This window comes from Marmota marmota, unplaced genomic scaffold (assembly GCF_001458135.2).
Source record: "Marmota marmota marmota unplaced genomic scaffold, marMar, whole genome shotgun sequence".
In the NCBI taxonomy this organism is placed as follows: domain Eukaryota; kingdom Metazoa; phylum Chordata; class Mammalia; order Rodentia; family Sciuridae; genus Marmota; species Marmota marmota.
The window spans coordinates 2,468,744-2,471,511 of record NW_026000001.1 but is presented as its reverse complement, the minus strand read 5'-3'; positions in this window follow the sequence as shown (position 1 = coordinate 2,471,511).

Genomic DNA, 2,768 nt, shown 5'->3' with positions numbered 1-2,768 from the left:
TCTCAGCAAAAAAAAAACAATCAGTAATGTGAAGAGAGAGCCTACAGATTGGAGAAAATCTTCACCACATGCCCCTCAGATAAAGTACTGATCTCTAGGATTTATGAAGAACTCAAAAAACTTAACACAAAAAAAAAACAAGTAACCCAATCAATAAATGGGCAAAGGAACTGAACAGACACTTCAAGAAGAAATGCAATCAAACGAACAAATATATGAAAAAGTGTTCAACATCTCTAGCAATCAGAGAAATGCAAATCAAAACTACTCTAAGATTTCATCTCACTCCAGTCAGAATGGATTGAAAAAGAAGAAGAAGAGGAGGCCAGGGGGATGTACCCCAGGAAGTAGCCGTCACAGGAACGAGCGGAGCCGAGGTGCAGGGGTCAAGGACACAGGCAACGATGACTGTTGGCGAGGATGTGGGGGAAGGGCACATTCAGACACTGCTGGTGGGACTGCAAACTGGTGCAATCACTAGGGAAAGCCGTCGGAGATTCCTCAGGAAACTTGGAATGGAGCCACCATCTGACCCAGCTGTCCCACTCCTCGGTTTACACCCAAAGGACTTAAAATCAGTATACTATAGTGATAATGGCCACATCAATGTCTAGCGCAGCTCAGTTCACAATAGCCAAGCTATGGAACCAACCTAGGTGCCCTTCAACAGATGAATGGATAAAGAAAATGTGGCGTATATATTTGATGGAATATATCCAGCTTTAAAGAAGAATAAAATTAGGCCATTTGCCAGTAAATAATGGAGCTGGGGAACATTATGCTAAGTGAAATAAGCCAATCCCCCAAAACAAAGGCTGAACGTTTTGTCTGGTGTGCCGATGCTGACTCACAACGGAAGCACTAGGGAAGAACAGAGTTTCTTTACATTAGTTGGAGGGAAGAGAAGGGAGGGGAGAGGACATGGGGACAGGAAGGACAGTAGAATGAAACAGACGTTATTACCCTAGGTACATACATGACTGGGTGACCGATGCGATCCTACAGCAGGTACAATCATAAAAATGAGAAATGACACCCCATCTGTGTAGGATATATCAAAGCGCATAAATGCATTCTTCTGTCATGTATCACTAATCAGCACACACACAAAGATTTAAGCCACACACACACACAAAAGGGCCAGGTGACTGCAGCCCGGCAGGAGGCTCCCTGGAGCGCCCCACTCCTCGCTTGGCCAGCATTCTCCTCCCCCGGGGCTGGCTGCCTGAGGGCTTTTTCCAGCCCCATGCAGGGCAGCTATGCTGGGCAGTGAGCCCCCTGGACAGCTCTCAGTCATGATGCCCTTGAGGTGCAGGGTGAAGACTGGAACATTCTGTCCCCAAATGGCCAGAACAAGCCTTGTGCCTCTGTCTCCCAGAGGTTCTCACTGGGGCTGGGCTCCGCTGCCTACTCTGATGACCTGTTCAATCATTGACCTGATCTTGCTGACCTTTCCTTGCTCTCTCACTTCCCCACCTCCCACCCCCAGATCTGAGGGCATCTCCTAGACCCAGAACCTTCCCTGAGATCCATATCTTGAGGTTGGCTTTGGGGGGAACTCAATTTGGAACCAGCTCTATTGACACTTAGCTCTGATGGACTGTTAAGTGAAAACAGAAGTCCCACAGCAGCACGTATTAGGATATGTGTGGCTGCTGAAACACATACTCTGTTTACAGTGCTCCTCAGCCTGGGATGGTTCTACCTATGATATTTCCACTTTGCAAAGGTGTGACAGCAACTTGATTTTAGAAACTGTGCTTTGAATTTTTTTTTTTTCCGGGGGGTAGGTGGGGGTGGGAGTACTGGGGATTAAACCAAAGGCAGTCAACCACTGAGCCACATCCCCAGTCTTTTTATATTTTTATTTTGAGAAAGAAACTCACTAAGTTGCTTAGAACCTTGCTTAGTTGCTGAGGCTGGCCTTGAACTTGCAATCCTCCTGTCTCAGCTTTCTAAGTCACTGGGAAGACAGGCTTATTATGCCTCTGTGCCTGGCTATATGCTTTGAATTTTGAATTTTGATCTTTTCCTGGGCTATTGATACTTTCTCCTGAGTCTCCAACGGTAGGCTATGTACTTGTTCTGAGCACATTAAACCCATTTTATCCCATAGTCCTAGATGTGGGACACTTAGAAAATCTTAACCTGACAACAAATGTATCACTGATGGTAACTTTGAAATAACATTGGAATATCTACCATGTTCTCAGGATTGAGAAGTGAGAGTTAATGGGTAAGGTCGGTGAGCTGTTCAGTGATCAGGGAATTAAATCGTCTCTGAGCACAGTATTTTCATGACAGTGGGTCATTGGGACTTGCCATCACACACACACACACACACCAAACATACATACAGGCTGCTCTGAGCGCGTCCTCCTGCCTCCGCCTCCTCCTGGGCTGCTGGGTCACAGCGGTGCCACCACACCTGACGAGCCTCCCACACTGGATCCAGGCAACTCCGGGAGCTCCTGTCTCAAAATAAAATCAAGACACTGGGGATGCAGCTCGGCCATGGAGCGCTCGTCCTGCCGCCCAAGACCCTGGCTTCCGAGGAGCGCGGAAAGAAGAAGAAAAGAAGAGTCGAGATGGAAGCAGGGCCCGGGCCGCACAGAACAGCAACAAGAAGTGAGTGATCCCCACGGGTACAGAAGGGACAGGCCCGAGGGCTTGGAACCATGGCCCAGGTGTGTGCAGCAGGGGAGGGTCGGGGGGATCAGGCTGCGCGGCTGGAGCAGTCCCCAGGAGATCAGCAAGGGGGAGGGGCT